Genomic DNA, 22,548 nt, shown 5'->3' on the forward strand with positions numbered 1-22,548 from the left:
AATGGTTGTCATGCACAAATTTTTAACTCTTTACAGGGTTTTAAAGCAAGCGTACCGGACCCTTGTTATGTCCAGTCCAGTATTCAGGGGTTGTTCCTACTTACAGTGTGGGAAAGTTATGCCAGCAATAGTTACAACATTCCACTTTGTAGTAAAAGAACACCTCTCTCCCTTCTCAGATGACATGGATTTAAAAGATTTCTTGTTAGTTCCTAGGTCACCGCATTCAAAAGGTTTATTTATGCCATCTGCAATTAAATTTGGAAGCTTTCTTAAATGGAAGCTGCTGCTTGTTTAATGGCAAATAGATCAGGCTTATTTGGAAAAAGCATTGGCTGTTGTCAATAGTGGAATGAATACATTGTCCACTCATATTTACACATTGAATAACATTGTATCATCTGCAATTGATATTATACATAATGACAGGTCTTTTTACAATATGGCCAAAGTTATCTTAGATCTAATATGCAGTTGATTTGAACACTACAGGTTTTGAAATCAAACTGTGTGACCTGGAAGCACATAAATGTATCAGAACTGTTTTTGCCTTGGGGCGTGGCCAGGAAGCCGAAGGTGGCGCACGCATAATCCCCTCGCTCCGGAGGGGCCTAAAATTATCCGGCCATATCGAGCCGGCCTCAGGGGCAATTGATGCCTGCACTGCGGTAGTGACCTGGGGGGGACCTGCTGAGGGGTCGCTGAGCCCTATCTATGCCCTGATGCGTGAGCCTGGACCGGATCGGCAGGCTCCCGGACTCGCAGCCCATCCTCGCGGCTGTCTGCTTGTGGCCCCTTGAATAGCGAAGAGAAGCGGGCAGTCCTGGCAGCCCAAAGTAACAAGAAGGTCGCGATGCCCTCCCGGTGAGCGGGGACCCCGAGTCGCTGATCTGGTGGGGGGTACGCCCGCTGTGCCGCAATCCGGGGCGTGTTGGTGGGGGCGCTCAGGCCATCCCGTAGGGAACTACCCAGTGAAAGAAGACAGAAGAGTGAGCTGGGGACCAAACCTCGGAGCCCGGAATGGGATTTCGCCCAGAGGGCATAGATGGGGCGAGTAATGGGGCCGGACTGTGCATGAAGACAGCGGACGCCCGGGTTCAAACAACAAAGAACCCTCCGCCCCTGTGGGGTGCGCCCCGGGCTCGCCGGAGGCCGGCGACTAAGTGTAAGAATATTTAGTGACTGCTCTGAGGCTCACTGTGAGCAATTTGTTGGCCAGAACGGGCCTGACGGTAGAGGCTACGGGAAGAAGTGCGATTTGTAAAAATAATCTGAACCCCCCATTGTCTCTGGAGGGGCGGCCCCTCACGCATTCAATGTCCCCCAAGAACCGGCACAGGTCCAGAACCATGGACAACACAACGTCCTCCGAGTGCAGAGGGGGGGACCTACGGGACCTGCCGCAACTTAACGTATAGAACACCCTGGCCAAAATATTAGGGGCCATCGAAGACACAAAGACAATGCTGCAGCTCGACATTAATCAGGTGGCGGTTGAAGTTGGGCTCTTGAGGGCGGACCACCACAAACTGTCGGACAGAGTTAAAGAGACGGCGATCACGCTGGCAGAGATAACACCAAAACAAAAAGACCTACAGGCCGAGGTGACATGCCTCACGGGCAGAGTAGCACGCCTAAAACAAAGGGCAGAAGATGCAGAAGGGAGTAACCGGCGGAACAATGTACGAGTGGTGGGCCTCCCAGAGAGGGCCGAAGGAACAAATATGGTGGATTTCCTCAAGAAATGGTTGAGCACAGTTGTGGGGCCGGATCGCTTAACCCCTTACTTTACACTGGAACGAGCTCACCGGGTACCATCGAAGCCTCTCGCTCGGGGCCAACCACCCCGAGTGGTGATCACTAGACTGCTACACTACAGGGACAGAGACATTCCCCTGCAGAGAGCAAGGGAGGCGGGCCCATTCAAGGTAGCGAATGGCGTGGTGACACTGTTCCCGGATTTCACACTGGAAGTTCAAAATAAACATGCCTCATACATGGCAGTTAAGAGGACTCTAAGGGAGGAAGGGATCCAGTACTCTTTGCTCTACCCAGCCAGATTGAAAGTGATGTGTGACAGCAAAACCACATTTTTTCAATCCCCCGAAGAGGCGTGGGAGTGGCTAGAGGCCCGTGGGACTCAACCGGGTCGACAGGCGAGTGGGGGATCAACTGAGAGCGGATCACATTGGGGCCCCGGTGGGCGGCGCACCCGGGGTCGCCCTCGCCTGGCGCCGACCCAGAAACAAAAGGAAAAAAAGCAGGAAAGCAGCGATGGAGGCGGTGGCCTGTATGAGCAGAGAGGTGTCCCCCCTGGAATGCTCTGGAGGTGATTCGGATGACACTGTGAGGTCCTCAGCCGGGGGCTCGGGCTGCTCGGGGCGGGCCCCAGAGGTAACCCCGCGGTCAGCAGACGACCTTTAATAACTAAATTCACGAGTGAGCCCTGAGGCAGTGAGAAACAAACGTACATGAGGCCCCTCTGAACATGGCCTACCCCCCAATCGGAATCTCGCTTGTTCAGTCAGACTGGCGAGAACTGCAGTTAAAAGTTTGAATAAGATGCACTGTTGCACAGGTTTATGGGCAACCTACTGTTCGAGAGGCGCCCTGGGCAGGGGGAAGTTGGGAAATGCAATTTTTAGTTAGGTTGGCACTGTGGGAGATGGAGTTTAAACATATCAGAAGTCCGATAGATCGCAATGGGGGACCGTCATCTGGGGTAGAATGGGATAGGCACCAATGGACAGACACACCAACATGGCAGTATACAATTTACTAACATGGAACATCAGGGGGATGGGCACGCCGGCCAAACAGCATAGAATATTATCATACCTAAAGAGGAGAGGCATACAAATTGCAATGCTGCAAGAAACCCACTTAGCAGCGGGAGAAGCGGAAAAACTAAGCCGTAGATGGAGGGGGCAGGTGTTCGCCACGGAATATTCAGCGTACGCAAGGGGAGCAATGATATGGGTACGAGCAGGGGTCCCCCTTGAGGTAGACTCATCCAATATAGACCGAGAGGGAAGGTTTGTGATCCTGGAAGGGAAGTTACACGGCACCCCGATAGTCCTGAGCTGTATATACGCTCCCAATCAGGATCAGGCCCCTTTTATGTCACGGTTATCGAGTCACCTCACCCGTCAGCGGAGGGGGGAAGCTTCTATTTGGGGGAGATTTCAATAGCGTTTTAGACGTGGACTTGGACAGATCCACACCTCCGCTACAAGGTGCAGTGACAACTAAGATAGCCAGCAAACTTAGAGAGTGGTTGGATTCTTGGGGTCTAGTAGATATATAGCGAGAACAACATTTGAAGGACAAAGATTACTCGTATTACTCAGGTCTGCATTGGGTCCACACTAGAATTGACAGAGTGGTATGTACAGCAACACTAGCACGGGGTGTGATCCACTCGGAATATCTGGGACGCACTCTTTCTGATCATAAACCCTTACTATTAACATGGAGGGCGACTGAAGATAGGCCTCCTATCCCGTCATGGAGAATGGCCCCTGGGGCTCTTGAGGACCAGGCGTATAGAGAAGCCCTGAGGCTACACTTAATTGACCATATTAAGTTCAATAGGGGATCTGCCTCCTCTAGGTCCACGGAATGGGAAACACTTAACTAAACAGATGATTTTTCTGAATGAGACAGCGCATCAAACTACTTGCTTGGGTGTAGCAAAAATTAAAGAAATGAATGCGCCCAGTATTCCCTTTATTGCATGTTTTGATAATTGGCAACACTTAGTAAATTACACTGAACAACAGCTGAATGGCATGGTACAAAATGGTGCATTTAATTTTACACTTTCAGGTCCCAACGGGTGGTTATTGTTGCCAGTGGACACAAATGGTTGTCATGCACGAATTTTCAACTCTTTACAGGGTTTTAAAGCAAGCGTACCGGACCCTTGTTATGTCCAGTCCAGTATTCAGGGGTTGTTCCTACTTACAGTGTGGGAAAGTTATGCCAGCAATAGTTACAACATTCCACTTTGTAGTAAAAGAACACCTCTCTCCCTTCTCAGATGACATGGATTTAAAAGATTTCTTGTTAGTTCCTAGGTCACCGCATTCAAAAGGTTTATTTATGCCATCTGCAATTAAATTTGGAAGCTTTCTTAAATGGAAGCTGCTGCTTGTTTAATGGCAAATAGATCAGGCTTATTTGGAAAAAGCATTCGCTGTTGTCAATAGTGGAATGAATACATTGTCCACTCATATTTACACATTGAATAACATTGTATCATCTGCAATTGATATTATACATAATGACAGGTCTTTTTACAATATGGCCAAAGTTATCTTAGATCTAATATGCAGTTGATTTGAACACTACAGGTTTTGAAATCAAACTGTGTGACCTGGAAGCACATAAATGTATCAGAACTGTTTTTGCCTTGGGGCGTGGCCAGGAAGCCGAAGATGGCGCACGCATAATCCCCTTGCTCCGGAGGGGCCTAAAATTATCCGTCCATATCGAGCCGGCCTCAGGGGCAACTGATGCCTGCACTGCGGTAGGGACCTGGGGGGGCCTGCTGAGGGGTCGCTGAGCCCTATCTGTGCCCTGATGCGTGAGCCTGGACCGGATCGGCAGGCTCCCGGACTCGCAGCCCATCCTCGCGGCTGTCTGCTCGTGGCCCCTTGAATAGCGAAGAGAAGCGGGCAGTCCTGGCCGCCCAAAGTAATAAGAAGGTGGCAATGCCCTCCCGGTGAGCGGGGACCCCGAGTCGCTGATCTGGTGGGGGGATACACCCGCCGTGCCGCAATCCGTGGCATGTTGGTGGGGGCGCTCAGGCCATCCCGTAGGGAACTACCCAGTGAAAGAAGACAGAAGAGTGAGCTGAGGACCAAACCTCGGAGCCCGGAATGGGATTTTGCCCAGAGGGCATAGATGGGGCGAGTAATGGGGCCGGACTGTGCATGAAGACAGCGGACGCCCGGGTTCAAACAACAAAGAACCCTCCGCCCCTGTGGGGTGCGCCCCCGGCTCGCCGGAGGCCGGCGACTAAGTGTAAGAATATTTAGTGACTGTTCTGAGGCTCACTGTGAGCAATTTGTTGGCCAGAACGGGCCTGACGGTAGAGGCTACGGGAAGAAGTGCGATTTGTAAAAATAATCTGAACCCCCCATTGTCTCTGGAGGAACGGCCCCTCACGCATTCAATGTCCCCTAAGAACCGGCACAGGTCCAGAACCATGGACAACACAACGTCCTCCGAGTGCAGAGGGGGGGACCTACGGGACCTGCCGCAACTTATCGTATAGAACACCCTGGCCAAAATATTAGGGGCCATCAAAGACACAAAGACATTGCTGCAGCACGACATTAATCAGGTGGCGGTTGAAGTTGGGCTCTTGAGGGCGGACCACCACAAACTGTCGGACAGAGTTAAAGAGACGGAGATCACGCTGGCAGAGATAACACGAAAACAAAAAGACCTACAGGCCGAGGTGACATGCCTCACGGGCAGAGTAGCACGCCTAAAACAAAGGGCAGAAGATGCAGAAGGGAGAAACCGGCGGAACAATGTACGAGTGGTGGGCCTCCCAGAGAGGGCCGAAGGAACAAATATGGTGGATTTCCTCGAGAAATGGTTGAGCACAGTTGTGTTGCCGGATCGCTTAACCCCTTACTTTACACTGGAACGAGCTCACCGGGTACCATCGAAGCCTCTCGCTCGGGCCAACCACCCCGAGTGGTGATCGCTAGACTGCTACACTACAGGGACAGAGACATTCCCCTGCAGAGAGCAAGGGAGGCGGGCCCATTCAAGGTAGCGAATGGCGTGGTGACACTGTTCCCGGATTTCACACTGGAAGTTCAAAATTAACGTGCCTCATACATGGCAGTTAAGAGGACCCTAAGGGAGGAAGGGATCCAGTACTCTTTGCTCTACCCAGCCAGATTGAAAGTGATGTGTGACAGCAAAACCACATTTTTTTCAATCCCCCGAAGAGGCGTGGGAGTGGCTAGAGGCCCGTGGGACTCAACCGGGTCGACATGCGAGCGGGGGATCAACTGAGAGCGGATCACATTGGGGCCCCGGTGGGCGGCGCACCCGGGGTCGCCCTCGCCTGGCGCCGACCCAGAAACAAAAGGAAAAAAAGCAGGAAAGCGGCGATGGAGGCGGTGGCCTGTATGAGCGGAGAGGTGTCCCCCCTGGAATGCTCTGGAGGTGATTCGGATGACACTGTGAGGTCCTCAGCCGGGGGCTCGGGCTGCTCGGGCGGGCCCCAGAGGTAACCCCGCAGTCAGCAGACGACCTTTAATAACTAAATTCACGAGTGAGCCCTGAGGCAGTGAGAAACAAACGTACATGAGGCCCCTCTGAACATGGCCTACCCCCCAATCGGAATCTCGCTTGTTCAGTCAGACTGGCGAGAACTGCAGTTAAAAGTTTGAATAAGATGCACTGTTGCACAGGTTTTTGGGCAACCTACTGTTCGAGAGGCGCCCTGGGCAGGGGGAAGTTGGGAAATGCAATTTTTAGTTAGGTTGGCACTGTGGGAGATGGAGTTTAAACATATCAGAAGTCCGATAGATCGCAATGGGGGACCGTCATCTGGGGTAGAATGGGGTAGGCACCAATGGACAGACACACCAACATGGCAGAATACAATTTACTAACATGGAACATCAGGGGGATGGGCACGCCGGCCAAACAGCATAGAATATTATCATACCTAAAGAGGAGAGGCATACAAATTGCAATGCTGCTAGAAACCCACTTAGCAGCGGGAGAAGCAGAAAAACTAAGCCGTAGATGGAGGGGGCAGGTGTTCGCCACGGAATATTCAGCGTACGCCAGGGGAGCAATGATATGGGTACGAGCAGGGGTCCCTCTTGAGGTAGACTCATCCAATATAGACCGTGAGGGAAGGTTTGTGATCCTGGAAGGGAAGTTACACGGCACCCGATAGTCCTGAGCTGTATATACGCTCCCAATCAGGATCAGGCCCCTTTTATGTCACGGTTATCGAGTCACCTCACCCGTCAGCAGAGGGGGGAAGCTTCTATTTGGGGGAGATTTCAATAGCGTTTTAGACGTGGACTTGGACAGATCCACACCTCCGCTACAAGGTGCAGTGACAACTAAGATAGCCAGCAAACTTAGAGAGTGGTTGGATTCTTGAGGTCTAGTAGATATATAGCGAGAACAACATTTGAAGGACAAAGATTACTCGTATTACTCAGGTCTGCATCGGGTCCACACTAGAATTGACAGAGTGGTATGTACAGCAACACTAGCACGGGGTGTGATCCACTCGGAATATCTGGGACGCACTCTGTCTGATCATAACCCCTTACTATTAACATGGAGGGTGACTAAAGATAGGCCTCCTATCCCGTCATGGAGAATGGCCCCTGGGGCTCTTGAGGACCAGGCGTATAGAGAAGCCCTGAGACTACACTTAATTGACCATATTAAGTTCAATAGGGGATCTGCCTCCTCTAGGTCCACGGAATGGGAAACACTTAAAGTAGTGACAAGGGGTTACTGTCTGGGTCAGTCGATCGGGGTGAGACGCTCACTGGTAACAGAATTAACTAACCTAGAAAAGAAAATACATGAGGGGGAACTGAAACAGGGAGAGGACGCACAAGAGAGCGAGGAATATCGCCAGGCAAAAAGAGACCACTCCCAGGTCGGAGAACAACTTAGATGCCACAATATGCAAAAATATTTCGCCTCATTACAGTCGGAGGACGGCAGATCAGGGAACATGCTAGCGTGGTTGGTGAGGCCCGGGGGAGGTGGCGAGCCCATCACAAATGTGCTGGACAGGGAAGGGGAACGTAGAATTAGGCTGGGCCACATAAACAAAGCATTCAAGGAATATTACACCCAACTGTATGGGAAGCCCATAGAAATCGAAGCAGAGGCATTCGATGATTTCCTACAACAGATCCCACTGAAGTCCCTAGCGTCTGAAGAGAGGGGAAGCTTGGGGGGGCCAGTGACCCTAGGGGAGGTCAGAGAAGCTATAGCACAACTGGCCTCTGGGAAGACCCGGGGGACAGACGGCCTCCCTATGGACTTCTATAAAAAATATGACACACAGCTCGCCCCCCAGTTAGTGGACATGTATGCGGAAGCACTACAGCGTGGGGTGCTCCCGGGATCCCTGAGAGAGGCCCTGGTGGTTCCACTCCCCAAAACAAAATCCAAAGAGGCATCAGTGACTGACTTCCGCCCCCTGTCAATGCTAAATAGTGATTTTAAAATACTCAGTAAGGTAATGGCCAATCGTTTGCTCGTCCATATACCCACACTTGTACACGAGGACCAAAACGGTTTTGTCCCGAATCGTAACACCTCCCTAAACCTAAGACGACTCTTTGCTATTCTACACATGCCCAATGAAGTGAAGCCCCCAGTGGGAGTGTTACTGGCGGTAGACTTCGAAAAGGATTTTGATTCAATCAGATGGGATTACCTGAGGACAGTGATGCTGCGAATGGGTGAGAGTTGGGTAAAATGGGTGGACTTATTGTATGCATTTCCTCTGGCGAGGGTAAAGACGGGCAGGACAATATCCGATACCTTTCCAGTTTACAGGGGAACTAGACAAGGATGCCCCCCTGTCCCCGCTGTTATTTGCACTGGCCATTGAGCCCCTGGCTGCCCGGATGTGAAGGGATGGAGTGGGTCTGGGAGTGGAGTGGGGACACACTGAGCATGTCATATCGCTATGTGTGGATGATGTGCTCATTTATATCAGGGGCGGGGAGGCCGGTATCCCATGGGCTTTGAGGAATTTGGAAGACTTTGGGACACTGTCAGGACTCCGCCTCAACCGAGGCAAAACATTCATGTTCCCCATAATGCCGAGCTATGAACGCCCAACAACTTGCCCGGAGGATGTGGACTGGGCCTCACGCACCTTCAAGTATCTGGGTATACAAGTATTCCATGACATGGCAGACCTTCGGGAGGGTAACCCAGGTAGAGCACTCCGCTCCTTGCGAGCTTCTGTTGGGTTCTGGCGATCCCTGAAACTAACGATTATTGCCAGGATAGCGCTGTCTAAAATGATTATGCTCCCCGCCTCCTTTACTTCTTCGCTAATTTGCCCCTGCAGATCTCCTCCGCATGGTTCCGTGAGTTGAATACCCTTACTTAGGGAGCTGATATGGGAAAACGGCCGCAAACGCACCTCGCTCTCAACGCTCTGCAGACCAACCTTGGGTGGACTGGGTGCCCCAGATTTAGAATCCTACTATCTGGCGTCCCAATTACAATGGGCAGCGGGGTGGTTCGCCTGTAGGGGCCAGTTAGACAGGTGCACCACCCATGAAGTAATTGATATAAATCGAATCATTGCACGTATGATAAACAAGAATATCGTCCCCCAAATGGATAGCCTGATGACAAGAGTAGCGATTTCGTGCTGGAAGAGATGCGCAAAGAGGGTTAGTGTTGGCTCGCCGTACTCCCCAGCATTACCATTATCGGTTCTTGTGCTCGAACCGGGTGGGAGCAACCCGGGGAGCTCGGGACTGGGAACGTGGAAGAGGGCGGGAGTGGAGACAACAGGGGAACTGTTCCATGAAGGGGTGCTAAAGTCCTTCAATGATCTTATGGACGGAGGGGTCCCCCGGGGACAGTTCTCACTATTCCGTGAGCTGGAACATACCCTGAAAAAGCACTGGGACACGATTAACGCAGAGCCCACTACCCTTAAGGTGTTACATCTTCTGCTGACAGTGGGCGAGGATGCCCACTTAATTACTAAATTGATTCAGGTCCAAGTTGAGGATGGGTTGGACCTGCTATGCCCACTGAGAGAGAGATGGGGAAGAATGTTGAGTAGAGAACTCTCAGACGCAGAGTGGAACAGGGCTTTGGCCTACCCCCCGGAGGGTCTCCCGCAACACACGGTTGCGATATATCCAATATAATTACCTCCACAGGACGTACCTCACACCGCATCGACTGGCGCTAATGTATGGCGGAACCCCTAGGGTATGCCCAACATGCGAGCTCGCTGACGCTGACTATGACCACATGGTATGGGACTGCCCGGAGATTCAGCCGGGCTGGGGGGCGGTAATGGCTGACCTATTGAGATTATTTGAGATTTCCCTGTCCCCGACTCCCACTGCATGCCTACTAGGACTCGGGAGGGGACAGCCACGGGGGAAGGTGGGAGGACGGTTTCTGGACTTGGCTCTAGTTCTTTACAGGAGACTGATCACAAAAGGGTGGAAGGCCCCGGGACGACCCCCACGTGTCGAAATGGTCCAGAGCTGAACTGCAGGTTCTGAGGAGTGAAGAGGCGAGAGGCCTGCGTCAAAACCCAATCGCACCAGAATGGGAGGTCATAAAGACAAGCTGGGAAGACACATTGAGGGGGACGGGAACACCCACAGAGGAGCCAACAAAATAGAGGTCTAAGTAGACAGGAAGAAGGGGGGGGTAGTCCTCATGCCTACTAGAGAGTGTCCTATTAGAGGATCAGCAGGACTGAGTGTGGAACCAGTACAGTAATGACAGCCGGACTTAACTGGGGGCCCTGGGAGGCAAGCATACACGGGGTACGGAAGGCAGCATGCCCAGAGTGGCGCAAAGGGAGTAAGTGTAGAGCAACATCCCACTCACAAGAGAAACCCAAGTATGACATACTCCAGCAGATGTAGTTACCTACTCTACACAGTGCCAACAAGTTTAAGTTTAATGTTAAATTTTTGTTCAACACAAGTTAAGCCTGCCCTGTAGTCATAAAACAAAATCATTATACGACACCCACATTTGGAGGAAAAGTAGACAAGCGGGATTGGCGCACCAATTCTGAAGTAGCTCTACTGAGAATCACAGACAGAATGAATAACGTGACGTAATACTTTAAAAACTGTAAAAATCATTTGTGCTAATAACATTGATAACTGTGAATAAGGTGAGAACCCGATTATTTCATAATCTGTTATGTATTTGTAAGGCAGCAATTGTTAACAATAAAAATATATTTAAAAAAAAAAACTGTTTTAGCCTTTCCATTTAACACACAAACAAAAAATAATGGCAAAGAAAGATGCTACTTATACAATGTTGAATATTGAAAGATTAGAAGAATTGCCTTTCACAGTAGCTGAAACACCATCAGCAGCATGGTTCATTCATGGAATTGTCATTCTTGAAACATATTCCAGTAGGCAGATATGATGTTTTAGAGGAAAGTTTTGTCCACATGTGTGGGAATTACCCTTCGATGACAAATGGGTCTTTCTTAGCAGAAACAAATGTGAAACTTTTTTAAGCCACTCCATGACTTGTATACAGGTGACGTGTAATGCTTCCGTGGACAATCTGGTGTGTTATTTGAAGGCAGTACCAGTTTCCTTGATTTGCCCAATATTTCAGTTACTTTTGAATGGAAGTATTTTGATGTTGAACGATCAAGGCTGTTGTGGGATGAAAGCAGGTGTCCCCCATGTGGTTTCTGCTTCTCAAATAGTGACCTGCGGTAATAACCTGCTCTTTCCTCCTATGCATGAGATGTAGTAGGCAGCTTGTAGTGTTCCATTACAACTGTTTATGTTAATTTTAACAAGCTGAGCATACTAAAGGTTATAGTTTCAGGAAAAAGTGGCACTTACATACCCCTGTGAAACATTTGGAATCCAAGTTGCAAGGTCACCCTCTGAAATACAGTCACTGTTAACCCTAAGCTTTCTGAGACATTTCAGTGACCTTGTGAACAATGTCTTTAATGCTTCTAACACAGTGGGTGTGGTACACTTTTTTAAAGTAGTTGGGTCTGGCTATGTCAACATATTCTAGATTGTTTTAGGGGTGATACCATTTTTTATATACTCTTTATTTTGGAGTGTAATTGAAGGCATATCACTTGTGTTATTCCTGATTGGTGGTATTTTCGTTCTATTTTTGCTGCTCCGCAATGGATGTCCCACTTTGAGGCCAAATGGTGATGGAACTGCTGCACATCCAGCTGTGTCGTGAATGCATCATACAGTACTTTGGAGTGTCTTTGCTGGAGGAACTCAATAAAAACTGTGTCCATCTCGATAGTATCCACTTAGTACCCTGGTTTGTATCTTCAAGTAATTTCTTATTTTCTTTTTTTTCATTATTAGTTATTTTTTGGGATGGGTTCTTTGGATTTTTGTCACTTCCCTTTGTTCCTCTCCTCCCACATTAGCGCTTCGATGCTCTTCGTGAGTCGGAATGCGCTTTACAAATACGACATACATACATACATGCATACGTTTTTCCTGGAGACTGCCATTGCTTCTGGTTGCTTTCTATGAGCCATTCTTTCCTGTGAAAATGGATGCTGTGGCTCCAGGATCCCTTATCTGCAGGATCCCTGGCTCTCCTGCTGTGGGCACAATACAGGATGCAACAACCTTGGTGTCAGTTGAGGTCACTGACCATGTTTGTTCCTTTGATTTGCTCACTGAGGCCATTGTGGTTCTATCGTCTGCAGAAGCGGGCTCCTTCCTGGATTCCATTGACACTAATAACATAGATGACATTTTGGAAGCCTCTTTTGATTTTTAAAACGTAGCCCTTGCTTTCATTAAATTGTTTTAATTGATTTTATGTTTTTAAATTGACATATTTCAGTGGCGTGTTTGCTTTGCTGGTTGAGGTGAACATGTTATCCCGTTTAGCTCAGTTTTGTCCCCCTCATGGAAAGAAACTATAGTAGTTCCCCTTAAGAAGATGCCGAATGGCGACAGCCAGGATCTTAACAATTTACGGCCAATTGCACTTCTTCCCTTTTTTGCAAAGATTTTAGAGAAAACTCTGAATCTGAAACTAGCTGAATTCTTAGTGGAAGTGGGAGCCTTTGACACCTCTCAACATGGGTTCAGAAAGGCGCATAGTATGGAGACGGCCTTGATTTCATCCTTCGATGCTATTCGGAAATTGGTGGATGAGGGTCAAGGGGTAATCCTAGTACTATTAGACTTATCAGCGGCATTTGATACCATCTCCCCTCACCTTCTAATGTCCCGCCTTGGCCAAGTAGGGGTAAGAGAGAGAGCCCTTAAGCTTTTGGAATCATTTCTTACGAACAGATGGACCACTGTAAGTTGTGGTGATTTCAGATCCACACCTTATTTATTACCATGCCAGATTCCACAGGGATCTTCTCTGAGTCCTACTCTGTTTAATGTGTATGTTACCATGCTGGCCAGTCTGATCAGCTCCTTTGGCTTTATCCCGTCATCTTATGCGGATGATACTCAGCTTATCATCCCAATTAAAAAACCTTGGGAGGAGGTTGCGGACCGGTTCAATAACTGCATGCAAGTGGTTAGTTACTGGCTGAAAATGAATGCCACCAAAACCGAAATTCTTTGTTTCGGATCAGGAAAAGAGTTCTGGAGCTCACGTTGGTGGCCTTCAGAATGTGGCACGCTTCCTGTCCCTTCTACTGTCAGTAGGAATTTGGGCATTCTATTTGATGATTGCTTATCTTTAAAAAATCAGTCAAATCATACTCTAAAGACATGCCTTTGGCTCATTAAAATGCTCAGGACATTTTTTCCATACCTTTAGCATGAATGGAGCGTTTCTGCCATTTTAGCGTTGGTGATATCTAAGGTAGATTATTGCAATGCCTATTTCCTGGATCTGGATAAGGCCTTGATCAATAAATTGCAATTGGTCCAGAATGCAGCCGCTAGAGCGGTTCTTAACCTCTCCCGGCGGGTATCTGTCCGAGAGAGTCTTAACCAATTACACTAGCTTCCGGTGGCTCAGCGTATTATTTTTAAAACACACACACACACACCCGCTCCCCCCACCAAAATGGCATTTATAAGCTTAATGAAGGAATTTGGCAGAAGACCAACATTTAGTGACCAAGGCTGGCACATCTACTATTATAAGGTTTATGACACAAGAATTGTTGACCTAATTTGAATAAGACAGCCAGTGAGGTCACTTTGAAACAACTTTTCCTAGAGCTCCAATACAGATGTATGAATGGACCAAAATGGCTCATTAGGAATAAAGTAATTTGTTCACCAGTTCTGGGTCCTGAAGAGAACCCTGAAATTCTTTTGGGGTTTGTAACATTTCAACAGTGTTAAGAACCAGGGAGTGCTGTGAAAAGACACCACTGGCATACAGGCAATATTTGAGTGAAGCATGACATAGGCTATATCCCTGTCTATCACCCATTCGAACATATATTGGACTGGCACCCTATGGTCACGGCCCATTAAACAGAGGCTTTCAATTAAATGGAGATATACCCCCCATGGATGTATAATTTCTGAACTGGGACACATCAGTTATTTGCACAATCCAACTTTTTTGTTAGATGGTGATTCAGTGTCATAATGTTTTGTTATGTTTGTGTTGTGGGTTATATGTCAATGCAAGTTTGTTTGGGTTTTAGTGTTTCATCCATTTTGTTGAAAGAACTAACGAATGCAGTAGAAAGTATGTTGTAAATAAATGGTGATCACAGTAATTTAATTATATGTTCATGTATGTAAATTAATTTTATGTGGAAGCAAAGTCAGCACTTGCACTTGTTTCTTTTAGATACTGTTTGCGCAACAAGGCAGTGGGGCTGCCGCTCTGCCTGGGCCACAGGAGAGGCTCGAGGTGCACTGCCGGTCTGGAAATGGGTTAGGCTCCGTCTGTCGTAGTTTGACTCTTGCTCTAGGCAAGACTGCTGGTTTAAGGATGACAGTACTTATGTTTGTAGGCGACTATGCCAATCCTATAACAAATCACAACTGTCATCCCAACCCTTCCGGTTAAAGGGGACATAAGTAAACCCAATGGCACCAGCAATTATTCTGATGGCCAAATATGTTTTGTTGTCACGTTTGTGTAAGTGTTTTGCTTCTAGTATGTCCTGTTGCAATTCCCTAAGAATGTGTGTGTGTTCAACTGTCCAGTGTCTGCTAGAAAAATCAGGGCGTATTTAGTCAAAGAGTGGCTTGATACGTGGTGCATAGTCAGGCATGTTAAAGAAACCAAGTAAAGACTGTAGTTTCTTGAGAGTGTTAGGTGGGTGGAGTTGAGCACATTTCTCTAGAAAGTGTGTGGCCAGGCTCTTCCCCTCGTTCGATAGCTTGTATCCCAGAAACAATACGCTGAGAAAGGCTATTTTAGTTTTTCAAAAATTAAATTTGTAGCCAAGGGCTGCAAATCCTAAAATGACCCGATCAACCCTGGCAAGATGAATGTTGAGGTCGTCATCTGTGAGATAAATATCATCCACATAAGACAGCGCCTCGGGATCAATATCATGCAATATTGATGTTACTCGGGCTACACTTGTAGCCTTGGGGCAAATTGCTAAAGCGTTTCTGTGAGCCAAATGAGAATGCACTCAGGTCCCGACTTTCGTGTGCTAAGTTTTGGCAGAAGAACCCTTTGGAAATATCCAATGTTGTTCTGTATTTTGTACGCCCTCTATTGTTAATTAGTGCTGTGCTATGTGAATGTTGTATCGCGTATGTCCGTTTAATTGTCTGTAATCTAAGACTGTTCCATAAGAATGGTTGGGTTTTGCAACTGGGAATAGCGGGTTATTCATTGCAGAGACGCAGGGTTCAATTACTCCCTGGTATCTGGAGTTGAGTGAGTATCACCCTCACTGGAGCTTTTGCTTCATGTTTAACAGGATATTGTGGCTGAGGTTGGGGTGTAGACCTGAAAGGTATTACATGACAAGGAGAGTCCTTGTCCCAACCTACATGCTTTCGGTACAATGCAGGTGCCTGCGCCCAAGCCCAATTGACAGCATAGGCTTGTTTTACTGCCTCCTGAACAAGATCAAAGAAAGAAGGCAAAATGAAATCTTCCCCATGTGGGAGCTTACGGATGTGCTCTGGTGGCCAGTCCCTTTAGGCCAGCAGGATATCACAACTAAGTTCATCCCAAAATATCACACCAATGGTGCGCTCTATGTCTCCCTCAATTTTGGATATTTAAATCATGAACCCTTTCGGGTGGGAGTACGCACCTGTCCGCAGTCTCAACTCCAATGAAATCGCTAGTTGCTGTCGCATCAAGATGATCTTTCAGACTCTGGCAACATATCATGACCTCTACTGCGCTGTCTAACAGTGTCACTGCCCACATCTTGTTCTTCAGCAATGTTCTCAAGAGATTTTTAATTGACAGTGCTGCCACCTTTTTCTTTTTAAACTGTGTCTTTTGTTGTGGTGACTTTCCTTCTTTTTGTCTGAAGACTGTGGTGAGTCTTTCTTCTGTTTCACGTATTCAGGACGTCGATCAGGACAGCCCCCTCTCTCGCTACATCTATCCGGTGCATCCTGAAAGGAGCAAGAGGGACATGAATCAGTATATCTGTCAGGAGCTTTTTTATTTTCTTTATTTCTGAGAGTACATCTCCTTTCAGAGTTCTCCGGATGTGGAGAATCAGTTCTCTGGTTTCGTCTATCTTTGAATTGTTTTTGCTTATCCAAGCGCTTCTTAGAACCCTTCTGTGCCTATTTAATACCTTCCTTAGGGGTGGTACTCTGTATTTCAAGCTTCTTCGGCTTGTTTCCCGAACTATCCCGTCCTTTACTGGTATAGGTTTCGGAAATAATTCTCGGTAGCTCTTTCTCCCGGTCCAAATGTGGAATCTCTCGGAGGTGCTGGTGTATAGCCAGTGCTACCGATTCCCCTTTTAAATTACTGAGTATGATTAAGGAGACTGAGTTGAAGTTACGCATTCATTTCATCCCCAAATCATTGGCTGGTGCAGTATCGTGCTCATTCTGGATTTGTTTTAACAGTTCCGGTAAATTGGCAAGTGTCTGGGTTCCATGTGTGGTAGTATAAATTGCAGCGAAGACTGTACCCCATGTGACTCAGACATCCACCGAGGGAACCATGCTGAAGGGCAAGGACATTGTGAGAATTCTGTGTTTCTCCTGTGGTCCAGTATAGGGAAATACAGCTTCCAGCTGATTTGTTTTCTGGGCTATCCAGAACAGTATTTTCTCCTGTTCTGTGGGTACCTTACCCATCATAGTATGTACTTTTTGTGGATTAATCCCAGTAGTCAATTGATATCCAGCAGGTGCTGGTGGTGCTGGACGCGCAGGTGTAGTGTTCAAAGTTCGCATTACGAGCTAAACAAGTCATCTGTAGAGTGTTACTAGTTCAAGATATAGGTTTTGCAGGTCTGCTGCCTGCATGTTTTGTATACCTGGGTGAGGTGTGTATGTGGCAAACATAGGCTACGTTGGTCCTTAATTACCTAAGGAACCTAATCTCATGGGTTGTATTACATGTGTAAGGGCGCCTTCAAACCAGTTCTGATGCTCCTGATAAGTGAGCAGTATGTCATGATGCTGGTATGATTGGTACCGTATTTGTACATTTGCAATTTTGTATGTGTGGAATGTGAACGTAGTGTTGTCTTCCTTAGGAAAGTAAACCTAGGAATGAAAAAATTCTGTTTGGTAAGCTTCACTAGCTTCCACTATGAATGTAACATCCCCGCCCTCTTCTCTTAAGCCATGCGCTACTAGGTGTAGATTTAGTGCTTGTCTAGCATTCTCAGGAATTTCTGTGGCATTAGCCATATTGCGAAATGGGTAAGAGAGATGGAACACCAAATGGGGAGCAAAGTCCTTTTAAGAGTTCGAGCTCGAACAACCTACAGCCTAGTTAGGTACTCCCTGTTCAGCTGAAGAGGCTCTTCCCCAAGACCACAGACGTTTCCGTATAATGGTACTGAGGGTACCTGAAGTAGGTGAGACAGTGATAGTGGGGGTATCCGTAAATTAGTGCCTAAACACCATCGTTGGTGGCACCAGGTCGTAGTTTGACTCTTGCTATAGGCAAGACTGCTGGTTTAAGGAGTACTTATGTTTGTAGGCGACTATGCCAATCCTACAACAAATCGCAACTGTTGTCCCAACCCTCTCGGCTCACAAGCAGCACCTCACCAAAAACCCAAACAGTAAAAGGAGATTTGTGGCAGCCTTTACGCATGGACTCTCAAGAGTGTGACATCTCAGGGATTGTTGTGGTTGAACGGAGATTACCCCTTTCTCACATAAACTCAATGTCTCAATCAAACACAGGCAATGAAGAAGAAGCAGTAAAGTTTCAATAGGATTTATTTAGCAAAACTGCAATCTGCAATAAGTTGCATGGGCTGCAATGATTAAGATAATGAACAGTGCAAGAAACAGAATGCCAAAGACAAGAGTCATTAATACAAAGACCCTCACCATCTTGCAATAACATGTAATGACATGAGATGTGAAATATGTCCTAATACCCTAGCATAATGAGCCTAACCTCTAACCTAAAAGAGAGCTAGGTAAATTAAACCTAATCTGCCAATGCCATGTCCATGAGGAGAGCCCCCACCCTTGTTACCTTGGAATGAGATCTCTAGCTCAGACTCCGTAGAGACACGAAGACTGGGTCAGCATCAAGGCGACGTGGAGCATCGACAGCAGCAATGGCATTTAGTCGGAATCACTCGGACTATCTGTTTAAGTGAGGAGTATTTATACAGATCTGCTTGGACCCCTGATATAGGTCTGTTCCCAAACAATAGATAACAAGACATGCTTAGGAGGGTAATTTATATGAACAATTCCCTCGAAAGTGTGAAGAGGGAAAGTACCTATTGTGAACACCTACAGTTTGTTTATCTTTGTTGTTGATATTCATGCATTAGCACGTGGCACTACTAAAGCAAAACTAAATCAAGGGCCTAACTAAAAACAAGGCAGCCATCTTAAAAGATTTAATTAAATAAATGTGCTAAAACAGACCAAGCTAAATAGGGTAAAAGTCACTAGGTGACAGGGGCACGAATCGGCAAGCCAAAGTCTAAGCTTACTCCAGTATCCTATTAAAACAAATTAGGATTTGCTACACCCGAAGGCAGACTGTGCATTAATTTGTGCCGCATACCCCCTCCTGTACATGATTGGATAAAAAAGCTGGGCTGAGCATATTATCCCGCCCCACTCTAGATGCGAGGGCTCGGCTCCTTCGACCCTGCACTCCTTTGTTGCACCAGCCTCCTTTGGTTTCTAGCCTTCGGACACTGCTTCATAATCAAGAAACCAGCAACCCATGAGACTGCTCGTGCCTCCCTGGCTTTGACTAGCTTCAAGAGCTGAGCAGGGGAAACATGGGGCCTCAGGTTCAAAAGAGTGCTTTCCTGTAACTGTACTGTCTGCCACCTATCTAAGCGCAGACACACTGCGAAATGTGAGAGAGTGCTCAGAACCCTATGGGTTGGATGACATAGAGCTGAAACCCCCCTTTAGTGCCAGCCATGGCCAACCCTGTTGCACCTACGACACTGATGCAATTTGTGAAGAAACCCATGGTAACAAAGCTGGACAGGAGCCTCGGTGCCATTTCTGAGACTAGGCTGGATCTTGGGGGCAGAGTGGATGCAGTGGCAGTCGAACTGGGTCTCTGACATGAAGGTCAATGTAAACTCTCCGACAGAGTTAAGCACACTGATTTGGCCATACAGGACCTCCAGTCTCAGACAAAGGACCTTAGCGAGCATGTCAAGGAATGTACCAATAAAGTTTGTATCCTCGAGGACAAGGTGGATGATGCTGAGGGAAAGTCCCAGCACAATAACAAACGTATCACAGGCTTCCTAGAGAGCACTGACCCCACCACTTTTTTCAAAATTTGGCTCTCCACCCATGTTTCCCCCACAGGCCTCTCCCCTTATTTCACTGTTAAATGTGCCCACCCAGTGCCTTATCAAGGCCAATGCTGGTCAAAAAATGAATTTCAGAGATAAAGATGCAGTCTTACAGGATATCAGGTGCACAGGCTGCAAAACCAACAAAAATAAACCGGTTCATCTCTTTCTGGACCATACCATGACAGTCCAGCATAAAAGGCCCTCATTCATGAGCATGAAAAAAAGTTGAGAGAAGATGGCTTCTGATATTCCCTGCAAAGCTGAAAGTGCTCACAAATCAGAAATCATACTTCTTTACAGAACCCGCCAATGCCTGGGACTGGATTGAACAGTGGCTGCATGACTCACTTGAAATGAGAGGAATCATCCCGCACAAACTCCAGAGATCCCATCAGAGTGGCTGTGGCTCCTGCCACAACCCGGCCTTGTACAGCTCTCCCTCCAGTGCTCCATCAAGGACAGGTGCATCATCTCATCTCCAGGTGCCTCACTAAATTCATTTCATAGATGCTTTGGATGATGCCTCATCGGATAAAGAGTAAGAGAACTTTCAGATAAGTATAGCATCTGTCATAACTCCCTCTATTATGCCCAGACAGCCAAGGACATAATCTGAATGTGCTTGCTGCTTGTGCTCAAACCCTAGATTGGAGACATACTGACACCATTAGAATGTAATGGGAGAGTGTTATCTGATATTACTATAATTTTTTACCTCACTGGTATTTAATGTCCACTCTGTCAGTATTGGGAGGCCCATTGTGGGGGCTGTCATGCCTCTCCCTCTCCTAGGCGCCACCATTTGATGTCCCGTGGAGGCTTCCACTGAAACTTCTCATGCATACACACGATCCTAGGTACACTAACTGGAAGTACTTAGAATCAAGCTCAGATGATCCCTATCATCTTACATCTCTCTTTGGCGTGGCCCCTACCCCTGAGCTTCACCATGCCGGAACAGGCCTGGTTTAACATTTTGAGCTTGTCACCTGTGACTTTGAATATCTGTGCATGGGAACTGCAAGAAAACATAACTCTACACACCTGTACCTCAAACAATGGGGGCACACACAGCCTATCTGCAGGAAACTCATCTTGCCAAGGGGGAAGACCTCAGTCTCCAGAAGCAATGGCGGAGCCAATATTATAAAACTGGCTACTCTGGCTATGCTGGATAGGTGCTTATCTGGATCCAACCATCAATCCCTTTCAACTGCATCACTGTGGAATCAGGCCCAGAGGGGCGCTATTCCTTTGTCGAGGGGGTATTAGACAGCATCACAGTGTTACTGGGAAGTGTTTATTTACCCAAAGGAGGCCAACCACTCTTTGTATCAAATTTCTTGATCCAGCTGGCTCACTGGCCCCACCTCTCCTGGATAATAGGAGGAGATTTTAATTGCAACCTGGATGCTTCACTAGACAGGTCGCACCCTCCCCTCACCTGCTTATAAACAGTCCATGTTGCAGCCTAGTTATTGCAATGGATTGCACATTGGTCATTGGTTGACAGCTGTACATGCTGATGTACAGGAGCACTCCATTTACTGTCCTCAGCATGACCTTCATGTTAGATTAGATCGTTTTTTCTGTCACTCCACCACACAACTATTAGTAACTGATACAAAGTACCTGTGTACGACTCTTTCTGATCACTTCCCAGTAGGTCTGCAGCTCACCTTTGGGGGACACACCTCAGCAGGCCCCTAACTGGAGGCTGGAACCCATAGCATTAGAAGACCAAGCATTCTGTGAAACAATCCGCAAACCCATTACAAATTACATTACAGAAAACAGTAAAACTTCCTACTGACTGATTGAATCTAAACACAGTACTAAGAGGACACTGAATACATGTAATCACAAGAGCAAGAGGTACCCTGCACTGCGAGTCACAGCAACTTGAGGTCTACCTGTGCTGCCTGGTGATAGCTGCTATGGAAGACCACTTTGCATTTTATGACTTACTTGATGGGTGGGAATGTCATGCCTGACTACTTGAGTCCCTGCATGTACTACAAGGCATATCAAGTCAAGATGCATGCGGAGGAAGACAAGTCAGTTGGTCTATTGCATGACTGCTCAGGCGAGAATCGGCTACTTCACCAAGCAACTGACTTCCATATCTCTCCTGACTCTATTGTACACTCCCAGAAAGCAACAAACAGGGCATTCTGCACACACTACTGAGCACTGTGCCACCTCACAAGGAAAAGCAGAACTGTTAATTTACCAGCAGTGACAGTCGGGCAAATTAGCACCCTCGATGGCCCTATCACACATTGGGCAATCCAGTGCGCCTTATGCCAATCTCCCACATGTAAAACCCCAGAGATCAATGGATTTACTGGTCCCAAAACTGGCTGAACTATATGTAGGAAGCTGGCTCTGTATATACTATATCAAAATGAGATATAGGCCCGTATTTATACTTTTTTTAGCGCCGCATTTGCGCCGCTTTTTGACGCAAAACGGCGCAAACCTACAAAATACAATGGCATTTTGCAAGTTTGCGCCGTTTTTGCGTCAAAAAACTACGCAAATGCGGCGCAAAAAAAGTATAAATACGGGCCATAGTGTGCACAGAGTCCAGGGGTTCCCCAGAGGCTTGACAGAGGCAATAATAGATAATACTAATGCTCTATTTGTGGTAGTGTGGTCGAACAGTTAGGCTTATCAAAGGGTAGTGTTAAGCATTTGTTGTACACACACAAGCAATAGAAGATACACTCACACAATGACTTAACTCCAGACCAATAGGTTTTATATAGAAAAATATCTTTTGTTCTAGAACCACACGATTCAGTTTGCAGGTAAGTACATAAAATGAAAGGTAGTTTGCATAATAATACTTAGAACTTTGAATGGAATCAACAATG

This window comes from Pleurodeles waltl, chromosome 8 (assembly GCF_031143425.1).
Source record: "Pleurodeles waltl isolate 20211129_DDA chromosome 8, aPleWal1.hap1.20221129, whole genome shotgun sequence".
Lineage (NCBI taxonomy): Eukaryota > Metazoa > Chordata > Amphibia > Caudata > Salamandridae > Pleurodeles > Pleurodeles waltl.